General features: G+C 36.9%; 2 protein-coding genes across 2 annotated transcripts in view; one reads left to right on the top strand and one right to left on the bottom strand.

Annotated features, from left to right (window-relative positions):
- The window catches only part of LOC135197265 (NACHT domain- and WD repeat-containing protein 1-like), a 106,586-nt gene that overhangs the window by 12,660 nt on the left and 68,357 nt on the right, over positions 1 to 25,569 (top strand).
- LOC135197263 (uncharacterized) overlaps positions 1 to 25,569 on the bottom strand; it is a 124,999-nt gene that overhangs the window by 50,014 nt on the left and 49,416 nt on the right. The gene's annotated exons all lie outside the window — the stretch shown is intronic.

Below are 25,569 nucleotides of genomic sequence, written 5' to 3'. Positions count from 1 at the left end.
TTTCCATGCCTGAATTATCATGTAGCGTTCTCTTCTCCTTTCTAGACTATATAATTTTAAGGATTGTAGTCTTTCCCAGTAGTTCTAGGTCCTTAACTTCTTCTATTCTAGCTGTAAAGGACCTTTGTATACTCTATTTGTTGCAATATCCTTTTGATAGTGTGGGTACCATATCATATTGCAATATTCAAGTGGACTACGAACATATGTTTTATAAAGCATAATCATGTGTTCAGCTTTTCTTGTTTGAAGTGCCGTAACAACATTCCCATTTTTGCTTTACATTTTGCCAACAGAATGGCTATTTGATCATTGCAAATAACATGTTCCCTATTCATCATCACACCAAGGTCTTTAACTGCTTCCTTATTTGTGATTGTCTCATTATTAGGTCCCCTATATGCATAGCTTTCCTTCTCTGTCTCCATAATTTATTGATTCAAATTTTATCAGAGTTAAATACCATCCTATTTACCTCTGCCCATCATATACTTTGTTAAGGTCTCTTTGTAGAGCGTTCCTATCTTCATCACAAGTAATTTCTCTACTTATTCTTGTGTCATCAGCGAAAACTACTCACTACCGAATCCTTAACATTACTGTCTATGTCTTCAATCATAATAACAAAACAATATTGCAGCTAGCACCGTACCTTGTGGCACACCGGATATTACCTTGGTTTCATCCGATTTCTCATCGTTTACAATAACTATCTGTTTTTCTGTTGTGTAAAAAATTCTTTTAACCATCTTCCTACTTTATCTACGATATTGTTGTGTTTTCTAATTTTCTTTGCTAATATATTATGGTTCTACTTTGTCAAAAGCTTTTGCAAAGTCTAGATAAACCACATCTGTTTCATTTCCGCTTTTCATATTTTTGAATATGTTCTCACGGTGGACTAACAGTTGGGTTTGTGTACTTTTTCCCGGGTACGAAACAGTGTTGTCCTATATTAAACAAATTATTTTTTTATTAAATGTTTCATAATATTTTTCTTCATTACCCTTTCATACACTTTCATAATATGTGATGTTAGACTCACAGGCCTATAATTACTTGCCTCTAGTCTTGATCCCACTCTTTTGAGTAGGGGTGATATGCTATTTGTGCTCATCATAAATCTTGCCTGTATCTACACTTTGTCTTAATAATATTGCAAGTGGCTTTGCGATAGAATGAACTACTTTCTTTAACAAAATAGCAGGGACTCCATCCGGCCCTGCAGCAGCTCCATTTTTACTTTCATTAATTGCCTGCACAATATCAGCTTCATTAATTTCTATGTCAGCTAAATATTCACTATTTTCGTCCCTACTTCTATATCATTATCTTCATATCTATTCTAGGGTGAATTCTCTCTTATATCGTTCTGCCAGTATGTTGCAAATTTCCTTTTTTTCATTCGTTAATCTCCCTTCAATTCTCAGAGGGCCTATTTCTATTCTTCTTTATTCATCTTCTTCGCATATGAGTATAATAGTTTGGGGTTTTGCTTGATATTTAATAGGGTTTTTTTCTTCCAAGTCCCGTTTTTCATTTTTCTTTTTGTGATTGTTTTTTTATAAGTCTTTTGTTTTTTTTTTTTTGGTTTTTTGGTTTTTTTTTTTTTTCTGACTGCTCTAATCTTACTTTTAGTTTTCTATAACTTTCCATGCATTTTTTTCTTTTGCAAGACCTTTTTTCCACTTTCTGATTTTCTGGAACAAGATCCTTCTGTCTCTTGGTATGCATGAATGATGTTTACTTTTCTTCTTCGGTAATATATTTATCCACTATTTTCTCCAATATTTTATATAATATCTCCGTATTTACCCTTATGTCATCACTTACAAAAAATGTTATCCCAATCTTTGTTTAATTCTTCATTAATTTCTGACCATTTTGTATATTTTTTACTGTAGAAGTTGTATTTTACATCCTTCCCACTTTTTCATTTCTTGCTTATCTCTATTTTCACTTGCTTTGGAATGAACTGTTAATTCTATGACATTATGATCTGAAATACTCGCATTATAAACTATTATTTCTTTAACATAATTCATCTCGTTCACAAATACTAGGTCTAAAGTATTTTCCTTTCCTTCTTGTTGGCAGGTGATTTATTGTTGAATGTTGTATTCTAGTAGCATATCTAAGCTTTTCAAAATTGCCTCTTATCTTCTGCACTACTATTACTCTCTTTTTATATGTATAAGTACAACCACAGTCTCCTATTCGTCTTTCCATTCTACGAAAGGAAAGTTGAAGTCACCAGATAGGAGAATAGTCCAGTCCTTGTGATTCTACATATATCATCCAATTTTTCAATTATTAAGTCAAACTCTTTAGTATTAGGAGGTCTATATATGGTTACTATGTCATCAATTTTTCTGATTCAAATTCTACCGCTATTAGTTCACATTCTGAGTTACTTATATTTCTCGTCATATTTTTTTCCTTGTTTTTTGTCTTTCCCATATATTGCGGTTCCCCCTTGATTCCTATTTCTATCTGATATATAAGTTTGGACCTTTTATTTGATCATCATTCCCAGTCTCTTGGGAATACCAGGTTTCACTTATATTCATTATATCTATTTTCTTTTCATTTTGGGTTAGTTCTTCTAAGTACTCTATTTTTCTTTTTGAGTTACTCGTAACTAAACCTGCGCATTCATCACTATGATGGTTTGCGTGTTTTGTCTTCCATTTCAATATTGGTAGTAATAAGGATTTTCCCATGTCTCTTTCCTGTTCTGGTATGTTGTTCTTTTTTTCATTTCCAGAAATTCTGACATTAAAAAATCCAACTTTTCCATAATATTTGATCTTCCTTCATCATAATTATTCATTTTGGGGGGTGTCTGAATCTGCAATTTTCTCCGTTTCTAGCAATATCCTCTTGCATAATAAATACAGTTATTATCTCTTGAGTAGAATTTCGGAGCTGATGCTTTGAAATTTTTTGCTGACACCTCTGCATATCTCATTGGTGGTTTGCTTTTCTCTTTTACCTGATATTCTTGATTTCTCTCTTTATTTGTTTCTTTTCTTATTTTAGGATTTTATTACTTGGTTGGTTATTTATTTGATTATGATTCATGGCTACAGGGTGCATATATTTGCATTTTTTGTCGAACTTACATCCTTTTCCTTCTTTTAGGTTTTTACATATTTTTGGATGCAGATCTCTGCAATCATCCCCATAGCCATCTAAGTATGCACATTTACCATATATTTCATAGTTTTGACATACCTTTAGGATGTTTGTAGTAACATCTTTCTCCAAATCTGCAATTCCCTCTTTTCAAAAAGGTTGCAGATTTTGTCTTTCTTGTCTATTTTTTCCTCTTTCCCGTCATTGTGTAGATCTGGGTAGAGCCTCTTCGGGATATGCTTTTCTGTTGTCATATCGTAATTTATTTCTTCGTAGGGTATGCTGCTGTTTATTGCCTCATATAGTGATCAATAGTATTTCTCTGCATCCATACTTTTATCTTGTTCTTTGTTTTCCTTAATTTTTTTTCTGTCATTTCATTTTTGTTTACTTCTCTTCCGTTTTCCTCTTCTTCTTTTTTCTTCTTCTTCTTCCTCTTCTTCTTCATCCTCAACTATTTGTACATTCAATCTTGATTTAATAACATTGTCTATCCATGATAGACATGTTGAACAAAAAATTCTTGTATCTTTCTCAAATCTTGCATTACCTCAGCACACTGTGGATGGGTCGGAATGTTGCATGCAGCACATTTTCTGATTAGGTTTTTGTGGATTGACTATGCTATACGCCAAACCTTTACACAGTTTGCATGCTTTTGGCATCTTTTTCCTAATGCATCAATTAGGATATTCACAAGATTCACTTATTCATTTTCTTTGTCGGAATATGTTGGTTTATGTATATTTTCTTATGAGTCTCTTGACCACTTGGATTGTATTTGGAACTTCTTCAATTATTTTCAAGATGTTTTCAATTAGATTTGTTCCAGTTTGAAGGATTATATCCTTCTAATATATCTATGAATGCTTTTGTATCTTTTTGGTTAGGACTGTTGCTGATTTCATAGATAAGAAATGCCAGTTCCCTCCATGCTACCTCATCGTTATTGCGAATCCGCCAAGCAAGCTAAATTACGCCACCTCTTCCCGCAGTTGGAACTTACTGCCATCTTGTTCTGATTTTCAGTATATTCACTTGTTAAACTAACTTAGAAGACGCTTTATCCTACTATTTTTCACACTAATCTTATCACCGATAGTTCACGAACACTTCTAGATATTTCTCAAATTCTAGTCGTATGTTAAACTTGTGATATCTGTTGATTAATCTGACTTCACGCGGGTACGTCTCACCAAGAGACAGAGAGTGAGAGAGAGGCAACATACTACAGATTTAATATAATGATAATAATAATAATGATAATAACCACACTTTGATTTCCACACCTCTGTGATTTAAAACAGTACATTCAATATATTTTGTAAGCGTGTTTACTATACCGAGCGCCCATATGATTTAAAACTATGTGAATATTATTATTGACTCATTAGTTCTTGTGTTCATTAATCCACTGGTTCATATCCTGTTTAATTATGTATTTTTTCATTTATGAAAATCACGATTAATTAATCTGCTTATTTATTTTTTCATTTACTTGTTTATTTCCTTATTGGTTTCATCTCTTTATTATAATATAGTTCTTTTACCTATTTCAGGTTTACGAAAGTAATTGAGTTTCTCTCTCCATAATATTCAGTTCTAGGTCTTTAAAACTCTCTCCATAATATTCAGTTCTAGGTCTTTAATAATAATAATAATATAATAATAATAATAATAATAATAATAATAATAATAATAATAATAATAATAATAATAATAATAATAATAATAATAATAATACCACCCAGTCGAATTGGAGGACTGTGATAACCCCCCAATTAATAATAATAATAATAATAATAATAATAATAATAATAATAATAATAATAATAATAATAATAATAATAAACAAATTATGAACCACTGTTATACTACTTACATACCGCTACTATGGCGTACACTCCGACAACAAATCACAACAACGTGAAAAACAACACCTGGAGGAACGAGCGAACGGGCTGCAAAAACAACAACGCCATTGTCCTTCACAACAACGGCGGCAAAAGCAGCAAGGACAATAATAACAATGTTAATATTAACTCTTTGACATTTCAACATCCTTTCCAATGTCACTGGAACACCTTGTCATTACGATCTCGAAATGCATAGCTGAAAGATTGTATGAATCTGTTTGGAACGTCTCGAAATATACTGAACAAATATACTTGGGAGAACTCAAAAGACAAGTTTACTGAATAAAATATACGTTGGAGAACTCAAAAGACAAGATTACTGAATAAAATATACTTGGGAGAACTCAAAAGACAAGTTTACTGAATAAAATATACGTGGGAGAACTCAAAAGACAAGATTACTGAATAAAATATACGTGGGAGAACTCAAACGACAAGATTACTGAATAAATATACTTGGGAGAACTCAAAAGACAAGATTACTGAATAAAATATACTTGCTAGAATCAAAAGACAAGATTACTGAATAAATATACTTGCTAGAACTCAAAAGACAAGATTACTGAACAAATATACTTGGGAGAACTCAAAAGACAAGATTACTGAATAAATATATGTGGGAGAACTCAAAAGACAAGATTACTGAATAAATATATCGTGGGAGAACTCAAAAGACAAGATTACCGAATAAAATATACGTGGGAGAACTCAGAAGACAAAACTACTGAGCAAATATACTTGGGAGAACTCAAGAAACAAGATTGAATAAAATTGGTCAGATATATTTTGGACGTCTCAAAATACAAGATTAAATTCAGCATGAAATATCTTCAACTATTCTATGAATGCATGTGTATATGTGTGTATGTGTGTGTTTGAGGGCGAGATAGAATTTCGTTAGCGCCCAAAAGGGAGACTAAATAGAGATAAGAGAGAGAGAGAGAGAGAGAGAGAGAGAGAGAGAGAGAGAGAGAGAGTAGACGAGAATAGAGGAGAGAGAGAGAGAGAGAGAGAGAGAGAGAGAGAGAGAGAGAGAGAGAGAGCGAGTACACTCATACTCAACTCACACTATTTCTACTCTTACCAAAAGGAAAGACCAAAGAGAGAGAGAGAGAGTGAGAGTACAACTAATAATACCCAGCTCGAACACAGTCCTCTACTCTTACCCGATCTCCCCATCCCACTTATACAAGCGACCTCGTGCGCTCATTTAAATGATCTCTGTGTCAAAGCCTCATTAGATTTCACCACAAACTGACCCCGTGGGGGTGGGGTGTTAATCTTAGTGGTAGAGAGATCTACAAACGTTCAAAAGGGTCGATTGTATTATGCATCTGGGGATAAGAAGGGTCCCATTCTTTTGCACGGGCTTGCAAGCCCACTTCGCGAGCGGCACGGGGCGAGTTTTGTGAATGTTCCTTTAGCGAGTCGGTAATTTGTTTGTTTGTGGAGGGTAAGAATAATAATTATGCAAGGACGTGAGTTATTTGAGATCAATATATTGCATACAAAACTAAATAATTATTCCACGTACATGGCGTACATATTCAATCAAAGGACGAGAGATTTCTATATCAATATATTTCCTGAAAAAATAACCAAATTATTCTACCTATATGGTGTACAAAGGATAATAATTATCCAAGGATTGAGTATTTAAGATCAGTATATTGCATACAAAACTAAATAATCGTTCTATGTATACGGTGTACATATTCGACCAAAGAACAAGAGATTTCTAATCAATATATTTCATTAAAAAAATAACAATTATTCTACCTACAATGTATACAAAGGAAAATAATTATCCAAGGATTGAGTATTTAAGATCAATATATTGCATACAAAACTCAATAATTATGCTACGTACATGGCGTACATGTTCATCCAAAGAACATGAGTTTTCAATATCAATTTATTTCATGAAAAAAATAACCAATTATTCGACCTATATATGGTGTACAAAAGAAAATAATTACTCAAGGACATGCGTATTTTGGATAAAATATTTCACAGAAAAATTATTTATAATTATAAATATTTTACAATACTGCGCACAGGACGACTTTGTGAATGCTTGTTTCGTGTGTGGATCAACTGTCTGTTTGTGGAAGTTAATAAACATTTCTAGGACCAGTCGAAAACAGAGACAAGACGAGGTGAAATAAAAACGTTCCAGAACCAGTTCACATAAACAGTACGAGGCAAACGATTTTCTAGACTCGATCATTTTCAAGAAACGTCAAATGAATCTCCGAACGTTTTCCTGTCACCTGGCACCGCCCCCTCCACCCACCAACTTTTGACGCGTCATCTCACTCTATTTTTGAACTGCCTCAAATAAACAACGTGAGACAAACGTTTTTCCGAGATTCGATCACTTTTGGAAACTGTATACGAACCACCGAACGTTTTCTGGGTCCCCCCTTTTCCCCCCACCTCCTTCAACGCTTTCTGTCAGTCTATTAAAAACAATAACATAAAAACGTTTCTGGAAACAGTATACGAACCACTGAACGTTTTCAGAGTCCCCCCTCTTTCCCTCACCCCCTTAAACGCGCCGTTCTCTCAGTCTACTTATGAACCACTTCAAATAAACAGTAAAAACAATAACATAACGTTTTTCAAGATTCGTTCACTTTTTGAAACGTCGTACGAACCACCGAACGTTTTCTTGTCCAAACTCCGCCCCGCCCCCTCTTCACCCAATTTTGATACGTTCTCTCAGTCTGTTTTTAATCCACTTCAGATAAACAGCATGAGACGAACGTTTTTACAGACTCGATCACTTTCTGAAACCACTGAACGTTATCCGAGTCCGTCTTCTCTCTCTCTCTCTCTCTCTCTCATACTTACGAATATACATAAATGTAAACAAACCTATATTAGTCTTCTTCTTTTCGAAAGTATCTCTCTCTCTCTCTCTCTCTCTCTCTCTCTCTCTCTCTCTCTCTCTCTCTCATACTTACGAATATACATAAATGTAAACAAAACTATATTAGTCTTCTTCGTTTCGAAAGTATCTCTCGCTCTCTCTCTCTCTCTCTCTTTCTCTCTCTCTCTCTCTGTTTCTCTCTCTCGATGCGTTTTTTGGGTCTGTTTACGAACAGCTCCAAATAAACAAGAAGAAACAAACGTTTTTTTGAGACGTTTTCGCTTCCCGCCCCCAAAAACCCTTCGACTCATCAAACTCAAGTCACAGTCTGTCCGCTTCCTCCATCGCCCCCCCTCCCCCGGCCCCCCTCCCCGCCCGAGCGAAGCCTTTGCTAGCTAAGGATCAACACGAAGGAAATTGAGAGAGAGAGAGAGAGAGAGAGAGAGAGAGAGAGAGAGAGAGAGAGAGAGATTTTCCAATTATCGACAAATCGGTTTCGACGAGGGGGGGTGGGGTGGGGTGCAGGAGGAAATTATTGTCCGGATAAGGAATAGGCACAGCTAAGCCACACGTTCTTTAGAACCACCCACCCCTTCCCCTTCCCCCTTCCCCCCCCCCTCACCCTTCCTTAACCCCTTCCCCCGTCCACCAAAATATTCATTCATCAGATATTCATTTCCACGTTTCCTCTCGCCAATGTGGGGCGGCTCCTCGTTCATTCCAGCGGTTGACGTCGATTGTTTGAAGGTTGAATACACAAGCTTAAGAATTCAAGGTCATGCACAGCAGAACAGAATATAGAATTTAGGCCAAAGGCCCAGCGCCGGGACCCACGAGGTCATTCAGGGAGGAAAGGGACATTAATACTAAGAAGGTTTGAAAAGGTAACCTATGAGGTCATTCAGCGAGGAAACGGAAATTAATAATAGTGAGAACGTTTGAAAAGTGTAATAGAAAGAAAGCCTCAATCGTTAGAAAGGTTGGAAGGTCAGATGGAAAAAAAGAGAATACGAACGGAGGTGCAGTGAAAGGAATGACAGATGTATTCTGTGTATACTCAAGAAAGCTTTCTTCATGAAAGTTTCTCAAGTATAAAGCTGTTTTTGCTCTGAGTGGTTAAAGCTTGGGCAACACACGAGGGCTTAAGCTGACTGGGAAACACGTTAAGTTAACTAGCTTAAACAAAAAAAATCGGACCCACCTAAGCTCAGCAAGAATTAGTTCCAAACTATAACTCACGCAAGCTCAAATCAGCTAAAAAGCTAAAAAAAAAAATGGTACTTGGATTAAGATGAAAAACTCATACCTATCCCACAATAAGCGCATAATTACATTTTTATGCAATGTTACATTTACAACCTATACAACCTAAGTAAGCTAAGCAAGACTTAGGTATAAGCTATAACTCAAGCAAGCTACAATAAGTTTACTTAGCTCGAAAAGCTAAGTAAACTTTAAACAGGCTGCTTGGATTAAGATTAAAGACTAAAGCCTATTCCATAATAAACGCATAATTACATTTTTATGCAATGTCATATTTACAACCTACAAGGCCCTGCGTTTTGACAGAATTCAACTCCTCTAAAATTCATATCGAACGGGTCACAAGGAGGCATGAGAGCTCGGAGACTGCGGATTCTCATTCCCGCAGTGCTTGTGGTGTATATCCCAAAAATGTCAGGCCCCCCCCCCCAAAAAAAAAAATAGATAAATAAAAAGCATAAAATCTCCTACCAAACACTCTTGTTTGTTTATGCCTTTTGCGTCATCGTGCTAATTGGTAACCCAGTTTCCTCCTTGCTCGGAGGGAGGTTAGGGAGGGGTGGGGGGGGGGGGGGGTAAATATAAATAAAAATGGGGGTTGAGTGACGTCAGCGTTGTTGTTATGTAAGAGGGGTATTTTCCGACCGGGGGGGGGGGGGGTGGGGGGGGGTGTGTTCAGTCGATCGGACGGCCTCTGATGACGTCATTTTCGCGTTTCTTTTTTTGTGTGTCTGGTTTGCCGTAACCTCAATTTTTTCCAGCCTTTCTCTGTCTCTGTCTCTCTCATTTCTGCAGCTGTTTGTCTGCCCTGTCTGTGTGTGTGTGTGTGTTTGGATCTGGTCGACATAATCTCTCTCTCTCTCTCTCTCTCTCTCTCTCTCTCTCTCTCTCTCTCTCTCTCAGAATATTCGTTAGGTATTTCTATAATAGCAATAAGCAACAAATTCTCTCTCTCTCTCTCTCTCTCTCGTGAATCAGTTCTATGGGAATTACAACTTTATTCTTTCTCTCTCTCTCTCTCTCTCTCTCTCTCTCTCTCGTGGAATCAGTTTCTATGGGAATTACAACTTATCTCTTCTCTCTCTTATCTCTCTCTCTCTCTCTCTCTCTCTCTCATATACAGAATATTCGTCAGGTATTTCTGTAATAGCAATACGCAACAAATAGTCTAATCCCCCCCCCCTCTCTCTCTCTCTCCCTCTCACACACACACAGATCATCCCTTAAATACCTCTACAACAAATATAAACAACAGACAGTCGCTTTATTGAAGAACACCGCAAACTGACCGTTGACCGTCCTGTAGTGGAGATAATCCGCTCAGTCAACAGCGATCTCTTCTAGGATGACTATCGAACTCCGTTGTGGTTTATTTTTACTCTTTTTTTTTTCCCAAGTTGTCTATCGGGTTCATCGGTTTATTTCTGTTCCCCTGTTCTGTATCAGGTTTACGGTTTATGTTTTATTAGGTTCATCGGTTTATTTCTGTTCCCCAGTTCTTTATCAGGTTTACGATTTTTTGTATTAGGTTCATCGGTTTATTTGTTCATATTTCTTTATTAGATTCACGGTTTATTTCTGTTCCCCAGTTCTTTATCAGGACCACGGTTTCTTTTCTTCATTATGTTCATTGGTTTATTTCTGTTCCCTTTTCTTTATTAGATTCACGGTTTATTTCTGTTTTCCAGTTCTGTATTAGGTTCACGGTTTATTTCTATTCCCCAGTTCTTTATCAGGTCCACGGTTTATTTTCTTTATTAGGTTCATGGTTTATTTCCGTTTCCAGTCCAGTCCTTTGGCTAATGTACTCGTGTTATTAACAAAATTGTATTTCAACAACTAATGAGGTATACAATTTTAATCGGTAACAATGACGCTCCTTGTCTAAATGTAATTAATTCGCGCGTGATTTATAAAAAATTAATTGAGTACCATTTTTTATAAATTAATGACGTATAATGTTAACCGGATACAAAGATACCCTTTACCACGATTTCTTTTACCTTCCGTTTCCGTATATTTCAGGAATAAAACCCGTAGATTATCCAACGAAAAATTGGCAGCAATGTCCCTTTTGCGAGAAGTGAATCTCAGTTTTAGCCGATAATTCAATTTCCTCGTAGAGAGAATTCTCTCCCTAAATTAGGACACATAGTCCAGGGTCTCAGTGGCGGCTTGACGTAAAATTGAAAAATGAAATAAGATGAAATAAAATAAAATAAAAAACAAAATAGAATTCTAATTAAGAACCCAGATCACAGGGATGACTCGAGGTAATAAGCTGCAGTGATGGTTTGACGTGAAATTGAAAAATAAGATATAACAAAATAAAATAAAAAATAGAACAAAATCCATTATCAAGAACGCAGATCACAGGGATGACTCGAGGTAATCAGCTGAGAGTCTGCACAAAGGAATTATACGTTTCTTGGGATAAATGAAAAGTGTGGGCAGTAAAAGAAGTCGTTTTTAATATTAGATTAATTGTTAATGATATTTTCGTAAATATATCGGCACCAATTCGCCCAAAATATCATAGATATTAATATTCCATGACCCAATGATCGTCAGTTCAAGGTTCCTTACAGAATCCAAGACAGCAGTGCCCGAGGTTCTTTGCCGCGGTGCACTGTAGGCGTAGATTAAGGTTCTTTGCAGCCGCCTCTAGGCGCCTAGCTGCAACCCCATTCATTCCTCTTACTGTGGCTCCGTTCATATTCTCTTTCTTCCAGCTAGTTTCCCTTTCAGCGCTGAATGACCTTATATGTCCCAGCCCTTGGTCTTTGGCAATAGGCCAAGGCCAAGCGCTGGTACCTATGAGGTCAATCAGCGTTGAGAAGGAAACTGAGAGTAAAAATGCCTGAAAGGTGTAACAGGAGGAAATTAAGATGAAAAAAAAAAAAGAGAATATGAACGGAGGTTCTGTAAAAGTAATGAAAGGGGTTGCAGCTAGGGGCTTAAGGGCGGCTGCAAAGAGCCTTAATGAACGCCTACAGTGAGCTGCGTGAGGCACACTGACCGCACTATCCGCCGTCGGGTTAGTCTTCATCATATGATTTAGAAATCATATAATGTTCAATATCTATTTATTTTCAATTGTTTTTTCGTAAGGGCATACAGGCATTACTTTCGTGAGAGAATGATATATTATTATTGTTATTATTATTATTATTATTATTATTATTCACTAGATGAAACCTTTTCATATGGACATATATGTATATGTACATATATTTACATATATACGTTTATATTTGATTTTGCTGCCTTTTCCTGTCACCTTTGCAATTATGATTCCCTCTGTACCACTGAATTCTCCTCCCTCATCGCTTTAGACAGCTGGTCCGTATTTTTCAAACCGCGCGCACCGCTACCATTTTTACCCCCCACCCACCCCCGCCCCCCCACCATAGAACCACCTGCATTTTATCAGACGACGGGAGAGAGGGATGCCCTATATCAACAATGGCGCCTGTTCTTTGATAGACCTTTTTTCCCTGCGTGGGAATTTGAAGCTGATTTTGTTGAAGTTTTGCAAAAAATAAAAAAATACTAAAAAAAATTTAAAATAAAATCAAGAGCAAAAATCTTCGAAAGCCAAACAAAGGAGAGACTATTTTTGCAGAGAAATTTCCTAACAATTCTTTTAAGGCTTTGGATTACAAGGGAAGTTTTTCTGTTGTTTTTTTTAAAGTTTTTTTTTTGGGGGGTGGGGGTGTGGGTGGGGAAGAGGTTACCACCCACATGCTCTTCTCTCCGCTCTGCTTGCGAGTCGCCACAGTTGACTAAATATCAGGTGCATAGTTCACCGCCGCGGTTGGAAGAGGCACAATAGGTTTGGTTTTTTGGATACACTCCTAAGTCCACATCATTTTCAACCAAAATATATATATACTATACATATATACATACACGCACACACACACACACCACACACACACACACACACATATATATATATATATATATATATATATATAATATATATATATATATATATATACCTATATATATATGAAGATAAAAGGCCCCATAAAACACTACTTTCTCTCATTAAAAATCAAGTGTTTTATCAGGTTACCTTTTATCTTTCACTATTATATTACTTGTATTTCAGTGTGAGCCTCATATACTATAATATACTATAATAGTATACTATATATAACATATATACTATACTATGACTAATTATATACTTACTATACTACTATACGAATTAATAATACTATATATATATAAAGATATATGCCACGAAGGAAATATAAACGACTAACAACTTAACTTATGTTCATTTCTTTTCTCAGGCCACCATCTTAACATAAAAAATATAATTTCAATTTTTCCTCTATGTTTTTACGAGCATTGCGCATTGTCAGTCCACAATATTTGGATCAAGAAATTGAATACATGAGATATGGGAAAGATTTATGCTATCCTTCACATATATTAGGACATTTGTTATAATAAAGTCCACAAAAAAGTTTTATACTGTAAGTAACACGCAGAAAGAAAATTCTAAGAACATTCTCAGTTTGCCTTATTTTAAACGGGATTTGGGAAACCATTAAATCATTGTTAAGTTTAATGTCAACCTTGTTTTTTCCTATAATAACACACTAAAAGGAATGTATAAAAAAATGGCCCAGAGAAAGCAACAACATAATATATAAAATTCCATGTATGGATTGTCCCTCATTTTATCTCGGACAGTCTAGCAAAGGCTTAGAAGTAAGGCTAAGCCAGCATAAATTCTGTAAAAACTGAGCAAAAATCTAATGCAATATTCATTCATTTTTAAGTGAAAACAACCACCGAATAAATTGGGTTGATAGTTCAGTAATTGCAAGGTCAAGAGAGTCCTTATCCACGAAATCTTTTTTAGAACTCGCTTTAATACAACTTACGTTTCATGTAATTTCAATGTTAGTCGTGGCCTTTTTCATTTAGACCCTTGTACTGTAACATGTTTAAGAATGACCTCAAAGATATAATACTTACTTAAATAAAAATCAGTTGCCCTAGAGTTATATTTTTGTTGTAAAGTATGTCTGAACATGTATTGTGAATATGGTTTTGTTTACCAAGTTCTGAATAGCTGTCACCTATAATCCTTTAATTGTCTTGAAATTGTATCTGAGATGATTGTCTTAAGAAGCCTTTAATTGCACCCATTGTTTATGCTTGTTTGGGAAGGTTTCTTATCTTCCAGGTGTCTCGGATTCTAGGTACTAATCTCTTTATAATCCCTATCTGTCAGTTATACGAATCTTCTTGTATTGTCTTTTCTCGTATTTATGTCAGTCTCTGCTCAGTAAAGGACGTTTAACGTCGAAAGATCTTGCAGATCCTCCTTCGTTTATTTTTCCTTCGGGCATATATTGTCTTATTTATGGATTTATCACGTTCCTAACTTTCGTGATTCAGTTATATAACATACATACATATATATATATATATTATATATATATATATATATATATATATATACATAAATATATATTCATTTATATTTTTTATATTTATATACAGGTACAACGTTAAATAGACAGACAGATAGGGATGCATACATAGATCAGAATGTGCGTAATACATTCCGTTATAAATCATAAGACAAATCATACAGATCAACGTTAAGCATTTGAATGAAATCCAACCTTCCATAAAAACAGTATTAAATTAACAAACGAAAGCGAAAAAGGAAGACAAGAATGTAAAAAAAAATAAAAATAAAAAAAATAAAATAAAATAAAATAGACATATTTCCCGTTTTCGAAAAGCCAATTAAGGTCAGAAAATTCAAGTCGAAATTTTTCCATTTCCCGCACGGGCTCTTCTCTGGAATGATGTGCGTAGTCACGTTGTGGTACTGTCCTCTTATGACGGATTTTAAATATATATATATGTTATATAATATATATTATAAATATATATAATATATATCTTATATACATATATATATATATATATAATATCTATATATACATCATATTGTATATATATATATATATATATAGATATATATATATATATATATATATATATATATAGGATATATAATCTTCATCACTGGTGGCTAATCCTCCGTGAAAATATGGGCATGGGGATACAGAAGGACATGGCACATTACATAGGATTCTTTAAAGCTAGCGACGTTTCGAGAACGTCAAAGTCCCACCACCCTTCAGGCTGAAGACAAGAAATAAATGTCTTTAGCCTGAAGATGGGACTTTGTCTCGAAACGTCACTAGCAATAAAGAATCCCATGTAATGTGCCATGTCCTTCTTTATCCCCATGCTTATATATATATATATATATATATATATATAGTATATATATATATATATATATACACACACTTCGGTTAATCCTACATTTGGGGGAAGTATTAATTAATAATTGCTGTCCCCTCCTGAATGTCAAATGATCTCAGGTCATGTTTTGACCCTCTGCTGTAGGCTAGCATTTAAATATTCCAAGACTTAACGCCCCTTCCTTCTTTCATCGCTGCACAGAAATGTGCTGGCATAAGGTCACCTTCATAAAAATAAAAAAAAAAGTCCTCAACGATATCCTTTGATCGCAGGCAGCCTTCTAGGACTCCTTGACTCAAGGAATATTATTGGGTCCTGAGGGCTGAGCGATTTTCGTGATTCGTCGATAAATTTTTTTTTTTTTTAAATTGATTTTTTTTTCTTTTTTATATCTACTTTTCTTTCCAGAGATCACGAGCGGAAATTCGCTTTGAAATGTAATAAGTTGAAGGATTTTTTTTTTGGCTAGCTTTATATATAATATAATATATATATATATATATATATATATATATATATATATATATATATATATATATATATATATATATTCGTTCTCTTCGATTATTTTCGTGTCGTTTTCATTGAATAACTAGCTAACTTTTATTCTCTAATTATGCATTACGCGTTCGGTTTTTTTCCCACTACGAGAATCCTATTTGAATATTTGAAGAAATATCATTGTGCTTAAAATATTACCTGCAGGAGTCAATCATAAGAAATGATAATAATTCATAAAAAATATATTTTGGTGCTACTAAAAGCGTAAAAGAAGATGCTACCGGATTATTGAATCTCGGTTTAAAAAGCAAAAACGATTCGTTGTCAATGTTCCATTTTGGTTACAATCTCACCAGAGGGAAATACGTTCGTTGCGTTATGTATTGAAACACCCTTGCTAAAATCTATGGCATTTCTGTTACATGTTACAGCGACCGCATTTTTGTAACCACAGCATCCATTAGTCAGGGTAAACCAAATGAAGATCAACAGGTACAACGCCCACCGGGGGCCCGCCCCCCTCCCCCAAATGATAAATAACGGAAAACTATGAAAAAAGGAAGCGATACTCTACAAGAAAGCATTTCTGAAACATGTTACAGAGCTCGTGCTGTTGTAACGCGTCACAGCATCCACACGTCAGAATAAACCAAATGAAGATTAAGAGGTACAACGTTGTCCCCGCCCCCTACCCCCAACCCGCAAAAAAATTATATATAACGGAAAAATATGAAAAAAGGAAGCGATACTCTACAAGAAAAATAACTTTCCAGATATAATTAGCAAGAAGGCACCTCAGCCTCTGAGGAATTTGAAATGTGGGATTGGCCTTCGTAATTTCTCCTTACCCCTCTCTCACACACACATACACACTGACTTCTACCATGCTGGGTTACTGGTCCCTACCAGTTCGCCTCCACTAACCTTCTTTCCGCTCATGACATGAATTTTAACCTTTTTTTTTATTTAATTATTTTTTTTTTTTTTTTTTAATCTGAACATCTTATTGTGATGATATGCGGAGCAATATCATGACTTTTATAACATGGTCGAAATGAGTGTAAGCGCAATTGTTGATATTATAATCAATAATCCTAATAATAATAATAATAAAATAATAATAATAATCAATAATAATAATAATAATAATAATGTGGAGCAGTGGCAGAGTGGGTTAGGTCGTCAATGGACTGGTTAGGCAACATTGGGGCTGGTCAGTCGTTGGATGGGTGATCGCTCTCACGGCGTTGATTCCTTGGGAAAGGATCTTTACCATAATCTCCTCAGTCTACTCAGCTGTAAATGAGTACCTATCCCTGATGGGGTAGGGTCCAGCTATGGGTTAAATAGCAAAACTCAGCAATGATGGAAAGAAATGAAGGAATTAAACGACAACGACGTAAATGGAACCTCTGACAACAGAGGAGCTTCGTCCGGCAGCCAGGTATTCAACCCAATTGAAGGGAAGACGGTCAGGTACTTGGAAGTCGTCATCCAGCAACTGACCACCACAACGACAGTAACCAACAGCCTGAGATTGGAGCTACAGAAGCAAACCAAAGGAAGAAATGGACAAGAGAAGAAAAATAAGGAAATATGGAGATGCTACATCAGAAGCAACCCGACGGGAGAGAGGATAGAGAAGAAGATTGGTTCAACATCTGGAATGAGAGGAATAACACACCCCAAACAGAGCAGAGGCTGGCAGACCAAATAAGGAACATAAAGAAAAAGAACTGGCTCTCACCAGAAAGAGAAGAACTGGAAAGGGAAATGTCACACGACAACGAATTACACGAAGACGAACTGAGAGATGATGCCACAGGAGACGACAGGGAGGATGAGGTATCAAACAACGACACACGAAGAAACACCGACGTAAGTAAACAGAGAGAACGGAATGGATAGAAAAGATTAGACAATGGATGGAGCCAGATACAGAGAGAAACAAAGATCCCCTCCATGAAAGCCTACAACACCAAGAAATTAAGGGAGAAAACAAGTGAGGTCAATGAAATAATGGCATAATACACACCACCTGTATCACAGAAACAAATAACTTGGCATATGCAGGAGCAAGATTAGTAGCAGACTGATGGGGATCGAACACCAACACCACCGTCACAACCAACCCAACAGAAACCAAACAGCAACCTCCTTGGAAAAGGCGCCTGGAAAAGCAAATCATGGTGATGAGATCTGACTTGAGTAAACTGAAAGAGATGGCAGAAAAAAGGCTAAGAAGCAAGAAAACAAGGGAGGAACTCAACGAAAAATACAAAGTGCAAGAGAGGGGACTGAAACAACACAACAAGATGTAAAACAGAGGCTTAAGGCCAAAGCACATAAGATCCAACGTACATGAACAGGAATAAGGGATACCAACAGAACAAACTATTCGGAAACAACCAGAAAAGGCTATACAGCCAACTAAGACAACCACCAAGAAATTCCTGAAGCCGAACCAAGTAAGAGACTCTGGGAAAACATATGGAGCAATAAAGTATCACACAACAAACATGCAACATGGCTCCAGGAAGTCAAGGAAGAAGAAACAGAGAATAAAAACAAAGATTCACAGAGAGTCACGACAGACACAGTCAGACACCAACTAAAGAAAATTCCAAACTGGAAAGCCCCAGGTCCCGATGAAGTCCATGGATACTGGCTCAAAAACTTCAAGGTCCTACACCCACGAATAGCAGAGCAATTCCAGCATTGAATCTCAAATCACCATGCACCCAAATGGATGACCACAGGAAGAACATCCTTAGTACAAAAAGACAAGAGTAAGGGAAATATAACCAGTAACTACAGCCCTATCACTTGCCTACCAATAATGTGGAAGTTTCTAACAGATATCATAAGTGAAAGGCTATACAACTACCTAGAGGAGACAAACACCATCCCCCACCAACAGAAAGGCTACAGAAGGAAGTGTAGGGGCACAAAAGACCAGCTCTGATAGACAAAATGGTAATGAAGAACAGTAGGAGAAGGAAAACCAACCTAAGCATGGCATGGATAGACTATAAGAAAGCCTTCGACATGATACCACACACATGACTAATAGAATGCCTGAAAATATATGGGGCAGAGACACATCAGCTTCCTCAAAAAATACAATGCGCAATGGAATACAATACTTACAAGCTCTGGAATAAGACTAGCAGAGGTTAATATCAGGAGAGGGATCTTCCAGGGCGACTCACTGTCCCCATTACTCTTCGTAGTAGCCATGATTCCCATGACAAAGGTACTACAGAAGATGGATGCCGGGTACCAACTCAAGAAAAGAGGCAACAGAATCAACCATCTGATGTTCATGGACGACATCAAGCTGTATGGTAAGAGCATCAAGGAAATAGATACCTTAATCCAGACTGTAAGGATTGTATCTGGGTACATCAGGATGGAGTTTGGAATAGAAAAATGAGCCTTAGTCAACATACAAAAAGGCAAAGTAACGAGAACTGAAGGGATAAAGCTGACTAGATGGGAGCAACATCAAACACACAGAGGAGACAGGATACAAATACTGGGAATAATGGGAGGGGATATAAAAAACCAAGAGATGAAGGACACGATCAGGAAAGAATATATGCAGAGACTCAAGGCGATACTCAAGTCAAAACTCAACGCCGGAAATATGATAAAAGCCATAAACACATGGGCAGTGCCAGTAATCAGATACAGTGCAGGGATAGTGGAATGGACGAAGGCAGAACTCCGCAGCATAGATTAGAAAACCAGGAAACATATGACAATACACAAAGCACTACACCCAAGAGCAAATACGGACTGACTATACATAACACGAAAGGAAGGAGGAGAGGACTACTAAGTATAGAGGACTGCGTCAACATCGAAAACAGAGCACTGGGGCAATATCTGAAAACCAGTGAAGATGAGTGGCTAAAGAGTGCATGGGAAGAAGGACTAATAAAAGTAGACGAAGACCCAGAAATATACAGAGACAGGACAATGACAGACAGATCAGAGGACTGGCACAACCAATGCACGGACAATACATGAGACAGACTAAAGAACTAGCCAGCAATGACACATGGCAATGGCTACAGAGGGGAGAGCTAAAGAAGGAAACTGAAGGAATGATAACAGCGGCACAAGATCAGGCCCTAAGAACCAGATATGTTCAAAATACGATAGACGGAAATAACATACCTCCTCCCATATGTAGGAAGTGCAATACGAAAAATGAAACCATAAACCACATACCAAGCGAATGCCCGGCACTTGCACAGAACCAGTACAAAAAGAGGCATGATTCAGTGGCAAAAGCCCTCCACTGGAGCCTGTGCAAGAAACATCAGCTACCTTGCAGTAATAAGTGGTACGAGCACCAACCTGAGGGAGTGATAGAAAACGATCAGGCAAAGATCCTTCTGGGGGTACTTATGGTATCAGAACGGATAGGGTGATATGTGCAAATAGACCAGACGTGACGTTGATTGACAAAGTCAAGAAGAAAGTATCACTCATTGATGTCGCAATACCATGGGACACCAGAGTTGAAGAGAGAGGGGAAAAAATGGATAAGTATCAAGATCTGAAAATAGAAATAAGAAGGATATGGGATATGCCAGTGGAAATCGTACCCATAATCATAGGAGCACTAGGCACGATCCAAGATCCCTGAAAAGGAATCTAGAAAAACTAGAGGCTGAAGTAGCTCCAGGACTCATGCAGAAGAGGTGATCCTAGAAATGGCGCACATAGTAAGAAAAGTGATGGACTCGTAAGGAGGCAGGATGCAACCCGGAACCCCACACTATAAATACCACCCAATCGAATTGGAGGACTGTGATAGAGAGAAAAAAAATATTATTATTATTATTATTATTATTATTATTATTATTATTATTATTATTGTGCTCCATCACAGTGATAGCGAAAGCGTTATAAGATATATCACTAAATAAATAATTGCGTAGTTTGAAAAACGTTACTTGGTGCAATAAATAATAATAATAATAAAATAATAATAATAATAATAATAATAATAATAATAATAATAATAATAAAATCCACTCTGGTGATAATGAGGTGATAATGAATCTTTTTAAGATATGTCACTAAATACAAGATTGCATAATGCAAAAAGGGGGTCACTCCACTTAATAATAATAATAATAATAATAATAATAATAATAATAATAATAATAATAATAATAATAATAATAATAATAACGCTCCATCATAGCGACAGGAAAGCCGTATAAGGTATCACCACTAAATAAAAATAAATTTAAAAGGGTTACTTTGGTGCAGTACACGAAGGCTTCAATGTTCTAAATGAAGAAGAGTACAGGTAACAGAGTAACATGAAAGGAAGATCCATTTCTTTCTTTCCTCTTTACAGAGCGGTCGAGGCATTTAACCTAAGGAACACAAACACACATACACATACACACACACAACACGCGCGCATTTATGCATATATGCGAGTATTTGTGTATGGGTGTAAGTGTGAATTTGCGTAAAAACACAGTATTGCAGGCTACGACTACATTACGTGCTCTAGTACAAATAAATATTAAGATAATAATAAATACATCAATAATAGAACGAGAGAGAGAGAGAGAGAGAGAGAGAGAGAGAGAGAGAGAGAGAGAGAGAGAGAGAGAGAGAGAGAGAGAGAGAGAGAGAGAGAGAGAGAGAGAGAGAGAATCTGTATCCTAAGGCCACACACACATGTAAAAGCATCACATAAACTCGCATTTATGAATGTTTGTGTGCTTTCATGTATGAGTGTAAACGATTGTACCTTATAGAGAGAGAGAGAGAGAGAGAGAGAGAGAGAGAGAGAGAGAGAGAGAGAGAGAGAGCACAAACGTGGCCGTGATCTTTGCCCATGAAATCAGTGTATAAATGAAGAGTATCTCTTCCTTGAGAGAGAGAGAGAGAGAGAGAGAGAGAGAGAGAGAGAGAGAGAGAGAGAGAGAGAGAGAGAGAGAGAATGGAAAAATATAGGTTATGGCAAACCACACATAAAAAAACACACACACTGCTGTACAAATATTTGACATGTAATCTGCATGAGAGAGAGAGAGAGAGAGAGAGAGAGAGAGAGAGAGAGAGAGAGAGAGAGAGAGCACAAACGTGGCCGTGATCTTTGCCCATGACATCCAGTGCAGCGGCACTGAAAGAGTGCCGCCTCTTCCTTGTGCGTATCTGTTTAACCACCTCTATAACCAGTGACATTTTCCCGACCTTTGCTGCCACTTGACCTTTGATGCTCTCTTTAATTTTTTCCTCTCTCTCTCTCTCTCTCTCTCTCCTTTACGACGCCAGGTAGATCTCCGGCGATCAATTAATTCACTGCCTTTTGGTGCAGCCAGCGAAGAATTTTTCTTTCGATATTATTACGCGTCTGGATGTGATTTAAGATGATGAAATGGTATTTAGATTTCCTGGGGGGGGGTGGGGGGGGGGGGGGTAGAGGAGGAGGGGGGAAGGGGGAAAAGGGGGGGCGGGTTTCCTCAAAAGACATGATAGTATTTCCTATTTAACGCTGGAAGTCATGTACAGAAGTATACTTGTATACAGTCATAACATCCGTGATATATTATTATGATTTGTGAGTGTATATATATGTATACATATATATACATATATATATGTATGATGTATATTAATATGTATGAAGTATATATACATATATATTATATATATATATATACACAAAATTTAAACAGCCCTATCGGTTTTCGCGTAAAAATGATTTATAGACGAGGAAGAGAGATATGGATATCAGGATGCCCATCCCGTCGGCCTCTGAACTGAAAAAAGGAACGCAGGAACACACACACACATCCAAAAAAGCTTTCATCTCTCCTAATGGTTCCTCTTCAAAAAAAATAAAGTTTCTTTCTTTATCCAAGTATTAAAAACGCTTTGTAATTCCCCCTCCTGGAGAAATCCCTTTGTCCAGGGGAGCCTCTCTAGGGCTGGAATCAAAGGACACCTGAGATATACGATTTCGCCTTTATATTTAGCCTTGCAATAAAGTTATATTATACCCACCCTTGCGTACGCCCTCTCTCTCTCTCTCTCTTCTCTCTCTCTCTCTCTCTCTCTCTCTCTCTCTTCTTTGATTTATTTTTATCATTGAGATTTTTCCCTCCCCTCCGCCTTTGGTCTCTTTTTTTTTTTTTTCCCGAGGTCTCTCTCTCTCTCTCTCTCTCAATTTTTTCTTATTACTCAGAGTTTTCCCTTCCCTATTCTTTAAGTATCTTTTCTCTTTCTCTCTCTCTCTCTCTCTCTCTCTCTCTCTCTCTCTCTCTCTCTCTCTGGTATTTCTCATTCCCCAGGCAATCTTCTTTTCAGAAGCAATGCTACCATTCCCTTATTCCAGGGATTACTTCACAAAGGCAGCGTGGGACGGATGAGAGAATCTCTCTCTCTCTCTCTCTCTCTCTCTCTCTCTCTCTCTCATGAACATCAGATTGAGAGTGTGATGTATAAGGGACGCATTTATGGGAAAAGAACCTCATAGTCTAAAAATGCCCACTGGTATAATACGTAACTCTATTCCCAGAATGCTAGGGGAAGCGGGTATATTCGCCGAGATTCTTCAAGGTTCACATACCCAGACGTAACATAAGTCACTTTCTATACCCAGAGAGCAAAGGGTATGCGGGTATATGAGCCGAGATTCTTCAAGGCTGAATACCCAGGAGTAATGTAAGTCACTCTCTATACCCAGACAGCCAGGGGTAAGCGGGTATAATTGCCGAGATTCTTTAAGACTGAATACCCAGGGGTAAGATGAGTCACTCTCTATACCCTGAGAGCAGAGGGTAAGCGGGTATATACTACGAGATTCTTCAAGACTGAATACCCAGGGGAGGGTAAGAGGGTCACTCTTCTTATTAACCCGCGGAGCAAAGGGTAAGCGGGTACATCATGGGCGGGAAGATATACCCTCGGAGCAAAGGGTTAAGGGGCGGGTAACATCCATGCCCAAAGGGGAAGAAATTACTTCAAGACTGAATACCCAGGGGTAAGATAAGTCACTCTCTATACCCAGACAGCCAGGGGTAAGCGGGTATATACTACGAGATTCTTCAAGACTGAATACCCATGGGTAAGATAAGTCACTCTCTATACCCTCGGAGCAAAGGGTAAGCGGGTACATCCATGCCCCGAGATTCTTCAAGACCGAATACCCAGGGGTAAGATAAGTCACTCTCTATACCTAGACATCCAGGGGTAAGCGGGTATATACTACGAAATTCTTCAAGACTGAATACCCAGGGGTAAGATAAGTCACTCTCTACACCCTGGGAGCAAAGGGTAAGCGGGTACATGCATGCCCCGAGATTCTTTAAGACCGAATACCCACAAGCGCTGTCTCCCCCAGGAAAACCCGCATTCTAACGAATGAGTAACATGACGGGAGGAGGAGTTGCAATCACACGAAGTGTATCTTGGTGGAATTGAAGAGGAGCCCCCATTATACGTCTTAATTTCAGCTTCCCTGAGGGCTTGCTGTTAAAGAGATTAAAAATTTTTGCGATTTTTTGTTCCTGTAGATTATATTCATGTGCTCCGTGTGTGCGTGTGTGTGTTATGGTTTTAAATGCTAGTTAGTTTATTCGAAAGACTCTGGGAAAAATTATTACAATTCCAATATATAGTTCATAATTATACTAATATATTTCGATGTTACAGAAGAAATACTGAAACATGGCTACACATTACCGTAGAGTATCGTAGGCTATTAACAACAATTTATTGCTTTTTTCGCTACAATTACGTATAGATGTATTCAATCCTTTTTATTCTTATAATTCCCACCGAAGGTCGTTTACCTTTGCATATATACACGAAGAATACAGGAGAGGGTGCTGGTGGAATGCAGTAATAGAATATAAGCAAGTCGAAGATGACTGACAAGTCTTTATACGAATCAAATGGGGAATTTTTTTTTTTTTTTTTTTTTTTTTTTTGCTTACTCTATGTGCTTTACGAATATCTCTGTTCTACGTTAAAAGGCCATTATAAAATTTATATATCATATAGTAAAATATAAGGATATATATATATATATATCTATATATAGATATATATTAAACAAATATACATACATACATACATACATACATGTATATACATACATACATACATACAGATTAAAACGTGATGATTATACGGACATTTGTCTTCCTACCTAGGTATGGACACGGCAACTGTAACCATGCAAAGGTAATACGACTATGAAAATACTTCTTAGTATCTCCAGTGTTTCGTTTATCCTTCGTGGCTGTAACTTTGTCCGAATATATATGTATGTATGTATGCATATACATACATATATCTTTCGAGGGGTGGGGCAGAGACACTTCCATCCTAGTAGAGATATATTGGGTTGACAAAAACTGCTTTTTCTTCCGCTCCATCGACTGAAGACGAATTAAATGAACAGATACCTCCGCCTCAGAATAAATCGAATTTGGTTTACGTATCACAAAACTACACGACTCTATCCAGGAACGCACCACCATTTAGTTTCTCCCCTTTGAACTATTTAAAGCAGAT

Source organism: Macrobrachium nipponense, chromosome 18, assembly GCF_015104395.2.
Source record: "Macrobrachium nipponense isolate FS-2020 chromosome 18, ASM1510439v2, whole genome shotgun sequence".
Taxonomy (NCBI): domain Eukaryota; kingdom Metazoa; phylum Arthropoda; class Malacostraca; order Decapoda; family Palaemonidae; genus Macrobrachium; species Macrobrachium nipponense.
This window is presented reverse-complemented; position numbering and strand designations above follow the sequence as displayed.